Source organism: Thamnophis elegans, chromosome 4 (genome assembly GCF_009769535.1).
Source record: "Thamnophis elegans isolate rThaEle1 chromosome 4, rThaEle1.pri, whole genome shotgun sequence".
NCBI classification, from domain to species: Eukaryota; Metazoa; Chordata; class Lepidosauria; order Squamata; family Colubridae; genus Thamnophis; species Thamnophis elegans.
The window spans coordinates 78,856,495-78,875,954 of record NC_045544.1 but is presented as its reverse complement, the minus strand read 5'-3'; positions in this window follow the sequence as shown (position 1 = coordinate 78,875,954).

Sequence of the window (19,460 nt, the reverse complement as noted above, 5' to 3'; positions counted from 1 at the left end):
GTTCCATTCTAAGTCTCATCCTTTCTCGATCATGGTGATATGACCCCAAGAATGAGGTATAATCTGCATTCTGTTCTTTCTGGTGTGCTTATACATAGAAAACAGTTACAATACAAGAGGAGAATTGAAACATACAGAGATGTACGGTATATATCAGTGATGGCTACCTTTTTCGTCACCACGTGCCGAAAGCGCCTGCACACGCATGTGACATGGGGGGCACCCCTGCACCTATAATGCAATGCTCTTTTGCCCCCCCCCATGCTCCCCTGCGCATGCGCCTCTCCACATTCCTTTTTCCCCCATGCATGAGTGTGTGACTACCACGCGCCCTGTTTTGGACTAGTAAACGCACCTCCCTGCAGCCTCCTGCAAGGAAAAGGGGGCTGCAGGGAGGGGTATCACACGCACCCTTTCCCCCTGCACATGTGTATGCTCCCAGCATGTGCATGCATTTCCCGCATGCCCCCACCCCCATGCATGCATGGCAGAGACCCGAAAATCAGCTGGTCAGCAGGAGCTGCGCACGGTGGAGCTCAGCTGGGGCAGTGGCTCGGATGCCCACTGAGAGGTTTCTGTGTGCCAGGTTCACCATCACAGGTATACATTGTTTAATTATATCGACAATGAATACCCAAACAATGCTTATAGCTGCTGCTGTTAAAGGAGTTGCAAAAAATTCCGACAGCCATGCTCTTCATGCTTTGCAAACCTTGTTTTAAGAGTTTTCAACTGACCAATTTAATAAAAGAACTTTGAAATAATATTCAACATAACATTAACAAAATGATTTGCTTCCCCCCTCCAGCTGAAGAAGCAAGAACCTGATTCCTTTGTGGGTTATATACAGAGGAAACTTGCAAGTTTTTCTGACCACATTTGGTGGGGAAAAATCAGTCGTTTTTCTGGAAAAAGATTATTAGCTCATAATACATTCTGTTAAGAACCCCTTTATATGCCTCTGATATATACAATCACACATGGAATAATTTAGCAGCTAGAATCAAAATATATCCATTATATGTATTATAAAATATGAATGCACCTATTATTCTTTTTGCATTTAAGTATTCTGTATAATCATATCACTGTACACCAGATAGCAATGAATTTTTCCACAATGAACCCAAAGGAAAGCTTTGCAAGCCAAGGGAGAAAGAGTAAGACCGTATTTTACTCACACTAATAAAATTCCTTCTGATCCTGATGAGGTTGGATGCTGGTTGTTTCTCTAATTTCTTTAAAGATGATCATCTTGGAAAGCTATATTCCCAAAAGCATTGTAATGAACTGCAGTTGTGCAGCATTGAAGGTCCTAAAACATCTTTATGCATGTTCAAATGCTATGAAGGAATTTGAAGGGCAGACCAAGATTATACTTATCCTAGTTGTGATTGTAATATTCTTTCTTGACCTGCTAGTTTGCTATCCTATTTTCAAAACAAACTAGTTCTATGAATCCTCCAAAGTCTACAAGCAGATCAGAAAAGCAGCAGAGACTCACTACTCTCAGCCCAGTCTCCATTTAATTAAAAGAGCTGGCTAACATATCAAGAAAGTAATGCTTCTGTGTTCCTATTTCTGTGAATTGAAGAACCTACCCCACAATAGCAACTCCCATGTATATCAAACACATTGTTTTTAACTCTTATACATATACCTATACAGTAACACCCCCTTCCTTCTTCACTCAAGTCTAATAGGTAACCAAGAGCAAGGAGCCCCCATTCATTCAATTGGTCCATTACCAAGTCCAAATACCAGAATTAGAATCCCTCATTATATTGTCCATCAATCTAAGAGGTATTACTAAGGAGAGCCTCCTAATTAACAGAACCTCCTTCTCCATTCTCTTTCTCTTAAACTTCCAGAAACAAAAATTCTCCCCAGTGCTTTTGTCATTTCTTGAATGCTTTCTACAAATAGCTGCTTTACATGTCAGCTGAAAATTTGCTGTTGCAGCTACCGTTCAGCGCACTGAGATATTTTAAGAGAATGAAAAATTATGAGTCCAGCAACACTTGAAGAATGGACCACTTATGTAGTTCTGCTGGAGGTGATGGTGACGATGACAGTTCCATTTTCATAAGGAAATAGAAGGAAAGGTGAAAAGCAATGACAAGGTGATTCTGTAACAATGGGCCCTTTTAGAAGGCTCAGGCCCACACCAGCTGCTCATGCTGTTCCTGAGTGTAGAGATTTTATTAGACATTAACTTAGACATCTAAGTTGCCAAAGGGTTCCCAAGTGTGGTAGGTAAATGGAGACCCTCCATTGCTCAAACACAAATCCCAGCATCTTTCCCAATTAGTTAGTCTAACTAAGGTAGCTTGAGATTGTAGTTCAGCTATGGATGGAAGGTTTCACAGGTCCTTTACACCTGATACAATCTTAGAAACAAAATTTTATTTTTATTTTGGGGGTTAGAGTAAAATAACCTCAAGGGACTCTACAATGCTTTGTTGTTCCCTTGAAGGGATACTTTTGGACTGGTTGAAAGATTTCTTAGGTCTCTCTCAAGCCAAGGTATGGAAAGCATGCAGAATATGGGTTCTGGAATTCCTTGCATTCCACTTGCAAGCATTGCCCACTGTAGGGCCCTGTATTTTCTTCTATGTAGCAAAGTAATGTACTGCATTTTTGTGCTTGTGTGCACCGAGAAGAATAAAGCAGGCTATATAGCAATGATGGCTAACCTTTTTGTTGTTGTGTGCCTACACCAATAATGCAATGTGAATGCATGCATCCCCACCCCCTCTGCGCATGTACGTGTGACACACACACACATGCCCCATTTTGGGCCTAGCAGGCCACACTGAAGCCTCCTGGGACCTAGGTTCGCCATCACAGCTATATAGGCTTTGCTCTGGATCCCATGACCAAGAGGGAGAAAGAGGGAGCTTAGCATGAAACTGTCACCAACTTTCTGAGCTGCTGCTGTTGCTGAGCTGCTCTTCCGAGGGCCGAGGTGGCGCAGTGGTTAGAGTGCAGTACTGCAGGCCACTTCAGATGACTGCTATCTGCAATTCAGCGGTTCAAATCTCACCGGCTTAAGGTTGACTCAGCCTTCCTTCTGAGGTGGGTGAAATGAGGACCCAGACTGTGGGGGCGATATGCTGACTCTGTAAACTGCTTAGAGAGGGCTGAAAGCCCTATGAAGCGGTATATAAGTCTAAGTGCTATTGCTATTCCCATAGGGTTGAATTGGGAATATTTTTCTTCATACCCTGCCAGATCTATCTCATTTTTGAACCTGATTTTTTTTTGACAGCTTCTCTCAACTCACAATTTGTTCCCATTCTATTCAGTTCTTGCACAGTTATCCTGTTGACAGACAGGTAGATTGACAGAGTCCTAAACTCCTTTGTATAATTTATTTTCAGCATTCCGTTGGCAAAAATGAAAAGGATATGCTTTGGAAGTTTCATCTACTTTCTTGTAACATCCAAAATGTGGATGAAAAATATACAAAATGTATTTCTATTTTTTGTGACCCCAAGGGACTCTACAATAAGCCAAAACTGACCCCCACCCCATCCTGTTTTGTCTCACTGGAAAAGTGCAGTCTAGCAGGGATGGCACAATTCCTTCTGTGCTTTAATGAGCATTGCTTTTAATAGAAGTGCTCATAAGAGGGGCAATTCAGGGCATTCCATGCAGCCACCTTTAATAAATTGCTGCCTTCTGTTATCACTCTGCAGAATCAACTCTTTTTCCAGCTTCTCCAACCCCCTCCCCAATTTAAACAGAAGCGTTTCTTCTTCTTCTTCTTTTTTGCAGCTGTTGGTGACTGGCAGCTCTGACAATTGTTCCCAATATTTTGATTGCAGAATTGCCCTGCTATTCCAGCAAGCCTGAAATTAGATACAGGTGCAAATTAACTGGCTAAGTCACAAGTGCATTAAAGTTGGTAATTTTTCTGTCAAGAGGCATGTTGAAAGGTTGCCGTGAATTGCAGAAGCTGTCTGGAGCCAACAGGCTGATACAGGTGCACCTAAAGAGAGGAGCATATTCTTGGAAATGATGCAAGGAAAGGACTCATATTCCCATCACCCTTCTGATAATAAAATATTGGACACAGGAGAGAATTTAGATGCCTCTAACCAGCAGAAGCTAGGAAAACCAGCAGAGTTAGAGTCTTGGATGAGATCATACCGAACTATTAACAAGGATCCTCAGCTGGTGATGAAGGAGTCAATATGAAGAATGTGGATCAGTTAATATTTGTGCACAAGGCATATTCTTTATTGGAAGACAAAAGAAAAGGCCATGGGTGAAGCAGGAGCACAGGAGAATTTCAGAAAATGTACAGTCGATTTTACAGTCAGTTCTTTCCTCCTTCAAGAATTGGCCAATGATGACTGATTACTGCTTTGGTAAAAGAAGTCCTTAACAAATGTCATGTATCAGGAAGTGTCAGGAAAATCCCCCATAGTTATTCTAGAATTATGACAGAGAAATATAACACTTTTGCTTGATACTGATCACAGTAATGTGCTTCCCCACCCCACACCCAGGATTATATGCAGCGCAGGTCAAAAAGGGGAAGATGACGGTCATGGCCATACTTTCAAAGCTCTGCCATGGCACACAACACACATAAAAATATGGTAGGCTTTTGATTGTATAGTTGTGGGCATTATACCCTGTAAATACCCTTGCCCATAGCCATCCAGCTGTCATTCCAGAATTAGGTCAGAATTCTCAAAACAACACATCATGGACTGAGGTTTTAGGTCTCAGAAGTCAGGAAAGAGTTCATTGAGTTGCTTACCTGTTTCCCCAAAGAGTTATGGTCTTCAGAAATCACAGTTAAAGAAGATTCAAAAGCAGAGTGGTCTAAAACCGTGATGGCGAATCTATGGCACATGTGCCACAGATGGCATGCAGAGCCCTCTCTGTAGGCATATGAGCCATCACCCCAGCTGAGCTCCACCACGCATGTGTGCGCACCTTCTGCTGGCTAGCTGGTTTTCGGGTCTCTGCTGTGAATGCATGGGGGGCAGGGGACATGCAGGAGACACATACAAATGCATGGGGTATGGGTGCCACCCCCCTTCCCTTCCCCCCACCCCCCAATTTTGGTCCCAGGAGCTTCAGGGTGGCATGCTAGGCCCAAAACAGGGTGCGGGGGGGGGGAGGGTCGCGTGCACATGTGAGGCAGTGGTGAGTTTCAAAAAATTTTAGAACCTTTTCTGTAGGTGTGGCCTGCTTTGTGGGAGTGGCTTGCTGGCCATATGACTCGACGGGTGTGGCCAACTTGTAAAATGTGGTGAAACTCATTTAACAATGCTCTTGCTTAGCAACCAAAATGTTGGCTCAGAAACTCGGGCATTTGTAGCACACAAATCCTAAAGCTGTCAAGTTACAAGACCCTTGCACCCCTAACCCTTTAAAAAAAAACTCCTTAGGTGTTCAAACTTGACAGCTTTAAGTCTTGTGGACTTCAACTCCCAGAATTCCTTCTCTTGCTTTTCATCTTGATGATGTGCGGACGGGCGGCGGGAGGGAGCTGGAACCAGTTTTAGACGGCACTGTAGATTTGTGGAAGCTCTTCTATAAAAGAGGTTAGAACTGGCAGGAACCCACCCCTGATGGGGGGAGGGCAGTTATGCGTGCATGTGTAGGGGGCAGGGCGTGGGGGTGTGTGGGCACACGACAACAAAAAGGTTAGCCATCACTGGTCTAGAACAATTGGTCACATTAAGCAGAGTGCACTATTTCTTCTTTTTTACAAATTAAAAGGTTAGAGAAATATATAAGGATAACTGTAGGAAAGGAGAATCTAGTCAATTTAGACTAGGGAATTAAATGAGTTCTCCATGCTTAATGACTGATGTCACCCATGCTGTTACTCCTTTTTTCAAGTGTTCCTACATGGAAATATCTGAAAGTTGGCCATTCCTGAATATGAATCCTTTTCAGGGGAACCTCTCAAAGAAATATGCATATCACCATTAAAAAAAAACAGTATTAGAAAACACCTTTTTATTGTCCACATCTTTTAACTTGTTATGCAGATTAAATAACATCTTCAAATTATTTTATCTGTATGGAGTTTCTCTTGTCTTTTTATCATATGTGGGGTGAAGGTTTTTTTCCTGGATATAGCAATTCTTCACTGTTTACATTTTTACTAGAGGTTGTTTTTACATATACTATACATATACAATTTTATTAAGCTATTCCCTTTTAAGGTAAGCAATGATGAACAAAGTATGGAGAAACAGTAAGCAGAATAAATTAGAGGTATGAAATAACAGAAAAGCCAATATAGATAAATCTAATTCACACCAACACCATTCACTACACCTCTCCTTATCATTTTACTCTTTCCCCGGCTCTCACTTCTGTATAACAAAGTCGGCAGAAGCACACACTTATATGCAGTAATTTTCACTTCCTTCAGCACACATTCTCTGCAGCAGATCACATCACACACACTATATTTCTATCATCATTTGCACATTGTATAATAGTTGTATCCATGTTTCCCATTTTAATAAGCATTCTATCGAAGTGCATCTGCTTGTTCTTGTTTTCGGATAATTCTGCAGTTGATCACTCAATTTACTCTTAAGATTTGGATTTTGTTACATGTTTTTTATATTTAAGTACATTAATGTACATTGGAAGCTTGGATAGCTCACATGTGGAATAACTGAACAAGTTCAGTTGGGTGACCTTAATTAGTAAAATTTTCAATTAAACTTACTTCCTAAGCTTATTTTGAAAATCACACGAAGGTTGAAGGAATCCTGTGCTCCTTGAAAACATGTTACAAATATTAGAAATAAATAGACACAGCCTGAATGTGGATCAGATCACAGCTCTGAGAAGCATCTCTTCTTCATAGAGATATTTTTCATAGCATTCTGAAACCAAAATTATAAGTATAAAGCCTGCCAGGTCAATGCTTTCATCCACCATACTGTTTCCTAAATCTACTGATATAGTTCTATACAAGCAGCCAAATTATTCCAATGTGATAGGTATAAAAAATTCAGATCACATTTGGAAACTCAGAAGCAGGCCTTCTCTGTTGCTGGATAGCTACAGATGTGAACCTTCTATCCCAATTTAGCCTCTACTCCTGTTTTGAGAAATGGAGCCTTTCTTTCTAGGTATGTCTTTTCAGTTTAAATTAACAGATGATTTTAGCATTTTTCTATGAAATCATTTGGAAAAGATCTTGGAGAATGTTTAATCCAACTCTCTATCCAGTGAAAAAAATCCAGCCCCCTCCTAGCATTCCCTCTGGGAATAATGAAAGAATTTAAATAATATCAATAAATGTTTGTTAGTTAGTCTTCTTCAGAAGTGCTGAAAATCTTGGTAGCCATCCCATTTCATCCCCCCCTTCATATATCTGTGTGCTTACATATGAAAAAAATATACCTAATGCTATAGGTACACCTGCTCTACTTAAACAATTGCTCGATATGCAGAATATAAGTAACTGGGGCACACCTGCTGTATCTCACCTGGACTTGATACACCTGGCTTGTACAGTTTATCCTATGCTGTCTGCACAAGAAATTTGCAGGTAAGATCAGCTCTTCCTCTGACGATTTTTAAAATTTCTGGCAAACACTCACAAATCTCATCTAAAGATGCCCAAGTATAGTTTTCTGCACAGTTGGGTGCTTCCGAGTATTGGATTCCAATTTCACTTTGTATAGTTATCATTAGAATGAGCTTTACAAAAGATAAAATAGGCTTCTGGCAATAAAAAAAATGTTCATTTAAGTTCAGGTATCAGTAACAGCCTTAGCTGTAACTTCCTGAAAGCACAACACACTAATGACCCATTGCTGAATGTTGCTTGGTATAGGATAGTTTTCAGCAATAAAAAGTGAGTTAAATTTTTGTAAATAAAATATAGGAATAAAATGAATGCAGTATGATTCCAGCAGTGTGCCATAAACTATGAGCAACTTGATAATTAACATTTTATCTCAAATATAATTAGACACAAATTAGATTCTTTCCCACATATTTGGAAAATAATCTAAACTTTGCCCCAAGTCACTGGAATCCCACCAGCTGCATGGAAATGCTTGGTGAAATCTTTGATAGAAGATTCTAGAACTGAGGTTCAAATAGTTCTCCATTTGTGAGACTTCTCGCTACATTCTATGTTTTGGTTCTTCTTCTTAGGGACATGGGGGCTCAGTGGCTAAGACACTGAGCTTGTTGATCAGAAAGGTTGGCAGTTTGGCCGTTTGAATCCCTAGCACCACGTAATGGAGTGAGCTCCCATCACTTGTCCCAGCTTCTGCCAATCTAGCAGTTCAAAAGCATGTAAAAATGCAAGTAGAAAAATAGGGACCATCTTTGGCGGGAAGGTAACAGTGTTCTGTGCACCTTCAACATTTAGTCCAGAGGTGGGTTGTCCTAGTTCGGCCCGGATCGGGCAAACTGTTACTGGCGGTGGCAGGAGGCTCCATCCACCTATCTGGATGCCTCTGTGCATGTACAGAAGCATTGCGCGAGCACGAGCAAACCAGTAGTGCTGGGATTTGCAACTCATCTATGATTTAGTCATGCCAGCCACATGACCATAGAGACATCTTTGGACAGCACTGGCTCTTTGGCTTTGAAATAGAGATGAGCACTGCCTCCTTCAGTTGGGAACGACTAACATGTATGTGCAAGGGGAACCTTTACCTTTACCTATTTCTTCTTTTCCTTCAGAAGGTCAGGCATGATCATATTTGGCCATCAACCTCTTGTCAAGGAATGACTTTGCTTTTCCAATGCACAAAAACAAATACTGCAAGCTAACAGCAAAGGTAGGAAGGAGAGCACCAATTCTGGGATTTTCATTGACCAGTGGAAGAAGCACCGGCCATCTTAGTCTCAGAGAGGAGAACGTTCATTAGATAATCCAAAGACAACTCAAGAGAATTTGAAGAAGGAAATCATAAACTGTGTGGAAATGCCCTTAGTCGTATTCGTTTAGGCATGTTTTCTTACAAGTAATTTCTATTTCAGATTGTATCTTTAAAATTACTAGATGTAAAAATGGGACAGTAGAAAGGCTAGGGGAATAGGGGTGTAATTATATGTCAACCTTGAAAAATGCAGCTTGGTGTAACAACACTGAGCTCATTAACAGTATGAGGAAAATGTTTAACTTTTTTCATAAGGGAAATATACAGGACCCCATAGTGAAATTCTCAAGTAGCACTAAAATATGATTATTTTCCTCCATTGTATTCCCTCTTCTGCTATATAATCATGGGATAAGAGTGTGTCTGAAAAAAGTCAATAAGGCAACCTTGATCATGTGATCAAAGCTCCTGCCCCCTTACCTAGATGTGCCTGTTTGTAGCAGAGATGTGGGTTTAAATCCAAACTGAGACTATGACCCAAGGCATAGCTGTTAATCCTTTACATCCCATAAATTTTCTCAGTGGACATTTCCCCCTGGAACGGTATTTGTTTCCAAAGGTACAATGTGTTAATATTACAATTTTGGTAGCATATTGTAGCTGGGAAAGAGAAGGGGAATGTATGAGGAAAGGATTGGTAATTGAAGAATGGCAGTGTCATAGCTAACTGTTGTTGTTCTTTTTAACTTGACTGCTTCTAAAGTAATTCTGCCTCCTATTTTTCCATTCCCCATTCCCCACTTTCGCTTCTCAAACATTCTTGCAACAGTGGTGGGATTCAGCCAGTTTGGTTCAGGAGAACCAGTTGTTAACTTTCTGAGCAGTTTGGTGAACTGGTTGTTGGAAGAAATCATTTGGGCAGAGAACCAGTTGTTAAACTATTTGAATCCCATCACTGCTTGCAACCTTTGTAGGTCTAACAGGCCTCTCACACAAGCATCTTCAAGCATCTTGCAGTGTATGCCTCTCCATTCTTCCTCCATACTCTGAGCCCTTGGTTTCCAAATGAGATGCAAAAGTTGCTCTCATCAGAAAAGAGGACTTTGGACCACTTAACACAGACCAGGTCTGTTTTTCTTTAGCCCAGGTAAGATGCTTCTGATGTTGTTTGTTGTTCAGGAGCGGCTTGACAAGAAGAATATGACATTTGAAGCCCATGTCCAAGATCCGTCTGTGTGTGGTGGCCAGTGATGGGCTTCAAAATTTTTTAGAACCTCGTTTGTAGGTGTGGCCTGCTTTATGGGAGTGGCTTGCCAGCCATGTGACTGGGTGGGAGTGGCTTGCCAGCCATGTGACTGAGTGGGAGTGGTTTGGCAGTCACGTGACTGGGTGGGCGTGGCCAACTTGTAAAATGTGGTGAAACTCACTTAACAACGCTCTTGCTTAGCAATCAAAATGTTGGCTCAGAAACTCTGGCATTTGAAGCACGCAAGTCTTAAAGCTGTCAACTTAGAAGACCCTTGCACCCCTAACCCTTTAGAAAAAAAAGCCCAGGGGTGTTCAAACTTGACAGCTTTAAGACTTGTGAACTTCAACTCCCAGAATTCCTTCTCTCGCTCTTTATCTTGATGACGTGCAGACGGGCGGGGGGAGGGAGCTGGAACTGGTTCTAAACGGCACTGTAGATTTGTGGAACCTCTTCTATAGAAGAGGTTAGAACTGGCAGGAACCCACCCCTGGTGGTGGCTCTTGATGCACTGACTCCAGCCTCAGTCCACTCCTTGTGAAAGTCCCCAACACTTTTTAATGGCCTTTTCCTGACAATCCTCTCCAGGCTGTGGTCATCCCTGCTGCTTGTGCACCTTTTTCTTCCATACTTTTCCCTTCCACATAACTTTCTATTAATGTGCTTTGATACAGCACTTTGGGAACATTCTTTTGCAATTACCTTTTGAGGCTTTCTCTCCTTATAGAGGGTGTCAATGATGGTTTTCTGCACAACTGTCAGGTCAGCAGTCTTTCCCATGATTGTGATTCCTACTGAACCAGACTGAGAGGCCATTTAAAGGCTCAGGAACCCTTTGCAGTTTTACTCCTGGCAACTGCCTGGGCAAGTCCCTGAAGTTTTCTTGGCAAAGTGTTTTGGAAGTGATTTGGCATGTCTCTATGGCTGAAAAAGTGACTGGCTCAAGGTCACCAAACTGGGGTTATGCCTAGGGCAGGACTAGAACTCACAATCTTCCATTTTCTACCTTGAACCACTGCATCAAACTGGCCTTCATTGACATGCTGGGATTCATCTGAACATCAGCAGAACTGCAATTTCGGACTGTGCTAAATCATCTGATGCCAGATTATTTATTGATTGGTCTTAAGGGGGATGTAGGAGAGAAAGGACATGAGTTATGCCATCGTAACAAAACAACTTTGGCCCACCCTTTTGCAATTGACTACAAATACCTATAAAAACAAGAATAAAAAAGTTCACTTCAGCTACAGTTATCAAATCTTCTTCCTTGGCAATATTAAGCAATAATATAATCTTTGCAGAAAAAAGTTTAGAAAAATGTGCAAAAGATCTTCTTAGCGCTTATGAGTAAAGATTCATTTAATTGAATATAATCTTGAACTGAATGATACAGAGATTTCTTTGTATCCAAGCTCCGAGGATTTCTTCCCATTCAGGGGAAAGGTTAATATCCTGAACATAAGGATAAATTGAGCAACATAACCTAAGGGCAGGAGAAGAAGAAATGGATGAAAACTAATCAAGGAGAGAAGCAATCTAGAACTAAGGAAACAATTCCTGACAGTTAGAACAATTAAGCAGTGAAACGACTTGCCTCGAGAAGTTGTGAGTACTCCAACAAGAAGAGACTGGAAGCCATTTATCTGAAATGGTATAGAATAGAAGACCTCCAAAGTCCCTTCCAATTCTGTTATTCTGATAATAATAAGTAACAGATTTCAGAGTCATCATACAATTTTGCAAGTATTAAAAGTACTTTATATTGTAATATTTTCAGTACATCTTTCCAAAAAGAGATATGTAAAAGTGTTGACAGTGATAGTGCCAATTATTTTTGTTACGCTGAATAAAAGAAAAAAAATGGTTGTAAAACCATCCAGATCAGCATCACATGGCTGGGTGTTGTCAAGTCACTTTCCCCCCTACTATAATGTTCCAATTTTTGATAAACTGGTTAGTTATGGATGGTTTCTCTACTGATTTCCCCTGTCCGACAATCACAATTTTGCTGCCATTAATAGAAAATGAATTAAGTCCTTGTGAAGAATTGCCGCATCAGTAAAGATGAATAGAAGTCTAAGAAGGTCAAAACATTATGTATGATCTTAGCAATTTCAGCACACAAAAAAAAATGGAGTGGAATAATACATTTCCAAATCTTAGCCCTTATTTCCTACTGATGTTTATAATAACTGATCGGCTTTCAAAAAAAAATTCAAAAAAGTTCTTAATAAAAAAATTATTAAGAAAATGGGTGGCAGTGTTGCGCTTCAAATGAAATTTCCAATTAACTTTTAACTATATTATATTAGAAAGACTTAAATTATTATTGGCTCCAGGGCCAAGAATAATTAAAATCAGCAACTTATAACAGGTCTGGCAACTTCTCAAGGGGGAAAAGATATAGAAAAGGAAATGATAAATCTGCTAGGGTGTTTCCCTATTTTTAACTGGAGACATGGACATCAGAAACATAACTCTTCAGAGGCACTTTTGGAGTAAATTGCTTTCCTAGCGCAGATATATAAAATGATTTCAACATAATGAAATCATCTGTATGTGTTATACATATGTTTACCCAAAGAGAAAAACAGCCAGCTACAATACTAAAAGATAGGCTTGGTCTCTCAGCGGATTTAATATTCTATGATGTTAAAGCAATTTTCTCAGTCTTGGTTACTGTACAATGTGTAGATGTCAATTCTCATACTGGCTGGGGAATTCTGGGAGTTGAAGTCCACATATTCAAATTGCACAAATTGAGAAACAATGAATTAGAGTAACAGAAGAAATTTGTCCCTGTGCTCTGGAAAGCAGGAATTCCTAGCTTTGTTCAATGTGCATTTGTTGGATGTGCCCTGCCATACTGAATGTCACAAATCCTGGCATTTTCTTTGATATTTTCATTTTTTGAAACGAAAAATAGGATAAAAGAGTAGAGGCTGACATAGAATTCCAACATGTAATTTGAATATCAATGTAGAATTGATATTGTCCATCTGTTTCCAGGTTTCTACACAAATATAAAAGAAGAAATCTTGCAGCGTTGCACTTGTTCCAGGCCTCATAAACTCCTTGGGCAGCTAATCAAGAAAATCTTAGATTTGTCACTACTTGTTTCATTATACTGACCAGAATAACTTTCTTGAAAACACAGGATTCAAAAAGGATATATTAGCATTCACAATTTACTAGTACAATTCATTTTACATTTAGTTCTTAGTCCAAAGACTACGTTATCAACTCCTTTATTTGTCAATAAATATGCCAGAGTTTTTGTTATAATTCAGAATTACCAAAAAAGAGGGGGGGGGGAATTAAGGCTGAAATTAATAACATAGTGAATGGCAAATAACTGTACCCATTTGGATTTTTTTCATCGTGTATGCATCTTAGATTAATTATTACAAAATTGAAAGTCATCTTTTCAATTTGAATTAGGGGCGACCTTTGAATTTATTTAGATAAAAATCTCAAAGTAAACAGAGAAATACGGAATTACTGAACATACTTTTCTGAGAATAAGCTTCTTGAAATTCATTGGGAGTTTATTCTGAGAAAACATGTAGTGAATTGGTCACACTGAACATCAAATCAGTGTGAACAAGGATTGGGACAGAAGGCTGGCACAACCTCTTCCAATTCTATTATTCCATGACTCTCTTTAAACACTCCTCTCTTATGACTGCTTGAGGCCTAGACCATGGTGGGCTGCAAGATAAACACAGGAACAGCAGTCCTGTTAGCAGAGAATGGAGGGAAGGATGAAACTGAAGAAGATATGAAGCTCCAATAAGGTCATTGCATACTGAAAGATAAAGTATTAGGTTATGCTGAATTTGCACAAAGTTTCAAATCAAACACAGATGATGCTAATAACAGCATATATTTTTTTCAGATGTGACTCTCACATGATGAAAAGTAGCTTAGCATCAGCTTCATTTTCAAGATCTCTTACATCCACAATAAGTTGACCCTGTATTAACTTAGTGCTTACAATCAGTCCACTGTATGAGATTTTCCTGTCTTCAGTTTGTTTGGGATATGATTTGAATGATTGCACTCCTCAACTCAGGTGGAGGTAAGTGCCACTTTCCACTGTGGGAAAATAATCAGAGGCCTGAAGTATCTGTCATGTGCCTTTTTTACATACACTATTCCATTATATTCCTCACATGATTTTTATGTTATAGCTTTATTTTATGAAAAAGAAAGGATAGGAGAAAATTTGGAGAGAGGGAGTGAGAGGGGGAAGTTGGAAACAAAAAAAGAAAAAAAGAAACAACAAAAGCATTATGTTACACATAAGAATTCATTGTTACTAATTTTTAAACTTATAATTGAACCTTGACTACACGGGATAATATTGATTAATCTTTCCATTGTATCCATAGATGGAGAGCCAATTCCTAACCAGATTCATAGTCTTGATGAACCAATATTGTGAATCTGGGATTGCCTTGTCTTTCTATGTTGAACAGATAATCTTTTTTGCTGCCCTCCTCCCCTCTTGCTCTTTCAAGGCTTGCTCAATCCATAATCTTTCCTATAGGGGAAAGTTTCAAATTTGGAAGATACTGTATAGTTGAAAAAAAATGTCTTCACTGTATTGATCTTTGTAAGATCATAGTGCCTCTGGATTGAAATGTGTGACATTATCAAAGATGTAGCAAACAAAAATATCGAGACATACAAAACACAACAGAAGGTAAAATGGCTTGTCTGCTGATATTCAGAAATGAGTCCAAGGTAAGTAGAAAGGAAAAAGCAGCAAAGAAAGAAGAAAATTTCTCTAACTAAATGTTGAGTTCCAAAGAAGATGCAGAAGACAAGCAGTTAATATGCAAAAAAGATTAAAAATAAGTGGAAAGGAGATTATTAAAAGATCTTTTTTGCAATGATGGGCCTAGCAAAAACAAAAGAATGGCAAAAGTCCTCCAGGGGGTGGGGGGATAAAATAGAGATGGCACAAATATACAGAGAAAGTATAGCAAAAAGAAACCCAAATGAATGAAATATACAAACCTTTCACTGAATTAGAGCCAGGCATTCTGGAAGGTAAATTGCACAGGCCCTAAAATATTGCTATTAGCAAAGCTGCAAGTATTGATGGGTTTTCCATCTCTGGAGGTCTTTAAGAAAAGACTGGACAGCTGCCTCTCATGGACAGTTTCACTAGTTTCCCTGCACTTTGCAGAGAATTGAACTAGATGATCCTTGACTCCCTTCCAACTCATAATCCTGTAATTCTATGGCATAACACCCAGACTATTTAAACCTTGCAAAGATGATGCAGTCAAAGTGTTACTGACAGTTGATAAGCAAGTATGGAAAACACAGCTGTAGTGAAAGGACATCTGTAGTCAGTTTATACTCCAATATCAAAAAAGTAGGGCTAAAGATGTTCAGATGAGTGAATACTTGCATTTTTTTTAGGTACTAGTAAAATAATATTTAAAGTTTTGGAATTTATGCTTTCAACAGTACATGGAATGAGAAGTGCCAGAAGAATAAATTGGATTCAGAAAAAGGATCTGAGATCACATTGCTAATGTGGAAAACGGATAAGTGAATAGAGAATGGAAAAGACAATGGAGTACAGAAAATTCTTTCTGTTTCTGCTTTGTTGCTTCTTCCTTTGACTATGTAGATCACAACAATGCACGGATTTCCCTTAAAAACGTAGGTTCACTGAACCACCACATCACCTATTGAAGAATATATACAGTATGATAGCCAGGAAGCAACAGAACAAAATATGAAGCAGCTAAATATTTCAAAAATGGGAAAGGAGTACTCTTAAGTTACACACCCATCTACAGAATATATTATGAGAAATGCTGGGGTAGGGGAAATAGAAATTGGAATTAAAACTGCTGGGAGAAATATCAACAACTTCAGATATGCTAATGCTATCACTTTGATGGCTGGAAGCAAATACATTTTCAGAATTTCTTGTTGAAAGGGAAAAAAGAAACTGCTATCTGCTGCTCAATATAAAAACCACCAACACCACAACTAACATTATGTCAACAAACAATGCAAAACCCAAGGCAACTAGCTGGAAAAAAAAGTTATAGCAATACTGTTGTGGACTTTATCTTCCAAGGCTCATAAGTTCATCGGGATGGTAAATGAAGCCATGAAATAAAGAGATCTCAGAAAGGCTGAGCACAGAAAACTACATGCCTTTGAATTGTGATGCTGGAGAAAACTGTTGAGAATATCTTACTGCAAAAACAAATCATTCAGTACAGGATGCAGTAAAATCAGACTTAGTCACTGGATAATAATGAAGCTAAAGTGTCAATAGTTTGGACACATCATGTGGATGCAAGAGTTATTGGAGAAGACTTTGATGCTTGGAAAAAATCAAAACCAATAGAAAAATGGGCAGCAGAACAAAGGTGGCTTTGATATCATTGATAACATAAACATGAGTTTACAAGAACTAAAAAAACAGTAATTGTTAGTTTTAGATAAATTATGCCAGTGGAATTACATAACTACACAACAATACGGTATCAACAGAGTTACAAATATTAAAGCAAAATGTATCAATACTGGGATAATATAAAATATCATTGTCTCATTTATGTTATATTTTTTTACATAATGAGTCTGATAGTCAATGCTTTCTAAATCTTTTCTGGGATGTCTAGTAAATACAAACAAGAATATTTTGTTGAATTAATGCTATTTTAATATCAAAAGTAGCATCCTTTAATTTTCCCTTAATTTTCTTTAAGACATTTAAGCACTTGATTTGTTAATATTAAATTGTAGAAGAGGCAGAGCCTGGGGCTAGAGTCAAGAGAGGACTCAGCCTGGAATAATTATGTTCCCACAAGCAATCCAAGTTCAGTCCCCCTTGAATTTTGTTAACTTTTATCCAGCAGCAATTTAGTGTTGACCCTTAGTTGAGAGGCAATGGATGGAAACTAATCAAGGAAAGAAACCAGGTAGAACTAAGGAGAAATATCCTGACAGTTACAACAATGAATCTGTGGAACAACTTGCCTCCAGAAGTTGTGAATGCTCCAACACTGGAAGTTTTTAAGAAAAGATTGGTTAACCATTTATCTGAAATGGTATAGGGCTTCCTGCCTGAGTAGGAGGGTGCACTAGAAGACCTCCAAGGTTCCTTCCAACTCTGTTATTCTGTTATTCTTCTGAATATACCACTCTTTTGCAATTTTATGCAATTTAAATTCCTCTTCCAATCATTCACATGGTTTAAAAGTTTGATTATCAATAATGATGGTCTAAAATACCCTTTTTTATCCATGAGAGATGTAGACATATATGTAAACATAGAGCCAGCGCTTATATAGTGGTTAAGACTTCAGGTTAGAAACTGGGAGACTGGGAGGTCTAGTCCTGCTGCTCATTGTCTCTCAGCCCTAGAAATGAACTAATGGCAAACCACTTTCAAATCTTGCCAAGAAAACCATGGGAACATGTCTAGGCAGGCACAAAAAAAATCAACACTGACTTGAAGATACCAAAACTAAAGATAGAGATGATAGAAATACAAATATACAGATGCACATAAATAGACACATACATTTATAATAGTACACTTACCATACTATTTCATAAAACATACCCAAGAATAGATATTTTGGATTTCTAATTAATTGCTATCTCATCTTATAGTTATAGAATTAAGAGCTCCTGCATATGCAGATTTTTTTAACTGATATTATAGGCTTCCATTGAAATAGAACAATTGTAATTCTTACAGTGAGAAATGTGATCATATCAATCAACAAACTATCAAATTGTACATTCAGAATTTATTGTAACTTAATAACTGGTGTAATAACTGTAGTGCAACCCACCCACACCCAACCTTTTTGGCACCAGGGACTGGTGTCGTGGAAGACAATTTTTCCATTGACAATAACAATAGCAATGTTTTCTCACAGCAAGTTCTTACCATCTGAAGTAAAAGGACAGCTGCTGAAGAATACACCAGAGTTTCCAGCATGCCAGATATGCCAAATTGGTGACTTACACCACTGGAAGCATAACTTTTCATTCAACTCTCTTACTTTGAAAGTTATTGGTAAGATAAATCAAACAACAAGGACATGACTATGATTTTTTTCAATGCAGAGAAAGCTTTTGACAATTTTCAATAGTCTTTTGTCCTTGCATTTTTGCTATTCTTATTTTTTTTTTCACCTGAATTCAGATTATGAGGCTGAATTGTCAAATCAAGGAGGAGAGGAGACAAAATTGTCTTCTCTTCTCCTTGATTTATATTCCTTCCTTATTTTCCAGTTTGAGTCACTGGAAAATAAAATACAGGAGTAACACTGGGGTTCTGGGTGAGAGTGCCATTGGAAGTAATCTTTTCTTCTTTACTTTTGATTTTCTCTTTCTTTTTGCACTTTCATCTTATTCCTGTTTGACTCTTCCTTTTTTCCCCTATTCTTTTTATTCCTGCCTAACTTTTACTTTTTTAAAAAAATTCAAAGAATTTATTTGTTGTTCCACCACAAGGGTTGATCATCTGCTAATCAAAGTTATCTCTAAAAGGTTTTGAATTGCTTCTTGAAGAAATTTTTCTCTTCTGAAATAATAAAACTTCAGGTTAAGTTGTCCAATTGCATAAACTTTTTCCTTTTGGAAGGAACCTCTAAGGCACTGATGGCTAGCCCAAACTCCCAAAATGCAATGTGCGCATGGCCCACAGACATGCGCCCTGGCCACCATGCATGTGTGTGCCCCTGCACATGCCCTGCCCCCTGCGCATGCACACACCCCATCCCAGCGCATGTATGCTCCACCCACATGCACCCTACCCCCACATATGCACGGCAGAGCGCTGATGATCAGCTGGCCTGCAGGAGGCATGCATACATGTGCGGTGGAGCTGAACTAGGGCGATGGCTCACATGCCCACAGAGAGGGTTCTGTGCGCCACCTGTGGCACACGTGCCATAGATTCACTATCATGGCTCTAAGGCCTATTATGTTGCACAAAACTGTGTTTTGAATCTTTATTAAGGAAGGCCAGGTTGTGGCACTTTGAAGAGAATCTAAGTTCAGCTAAGAGGTGCAAATAGAATTGCCTTAAAACAACCAAGTTTCCTTCTGATACAAGATTTGGCTGAATAAGAGACATATCCCAAACATTCAGATCTCTTCACTGACACTAACGTACATATGGCTACAGTGACATCACAATCATTCAGTGGGAGGTAAAAGTCTCTCCCCTTCCCCTCCAGCAACCCTGATTAAGATGATTATTTCTCTGCTGCTACTAATAGTCATCTCAGCTGCATCAGAATCATTAGTGAAGTGTCCTGAACAGTTCCCTCCCTCTAGTTATCCATATACAGATGACAAGTTTACTGTTTTTA